At 51.6% G+C, this 254-nt stretch overlaps 1 protein-coding gene across 1 annotated transcript in view; it reads right to left on the bottom strand.

Moving 5' to 3' along the window:
* Nucleotides 1–254, bottom strand: part of UROD (uroporphyrinogen decarboxylase) — a 6,572-nt gene that overhangs the window by 1,726 nt on the left and 4,592 nt on the right. The gene's annotated exons all lie outside the window — the stretch shown is intronic.

Below are 254 nucleotides of genomic sequence, written 5' to 3'. Positions count from 1 at the left end.
GGGGTAGCTCCTAGACTTTGTAGGGGTAGGAGGCTTAAGGTTCATGGGGAGTCACGAAGATGGGTTGGGAGAGGGTTAAATTGTAAGGTGACACTGTGGGGGTTGGGTGGAGGGGCCTATATGGGGCCCCCTGATTTCTAATAGTGGGCCCAGTTACCCACACTGAGCGTTTTCAATCAGGCCAGTCAACCTAAAAATGATAATATTTCAGGTTTGGGTGTACTTGAAGGGGGGAGGGGGGATGGCTGAATCAG

This window comes from Nanorana parkeri, unplaced genomic scaffold (genome assembly GCF_000935625.1).
Source record: "Nanorana parkeri isolate BGI_ZX_2015 unplaced genomic scaffold, ASM93562v1 scaffold3385, whole genome shotgun sequence".
Lineage (NCBI taxonomy): Eukaryota > Metazoa > Chordata > Amphibia > Anura > Dicroglossidae > Nanorana > Nanorana parkeri.
Note: the sequence above shows the minus strand (reverse complement) of the source record. Positions and strands in the feature narration are given on the sequence as shown.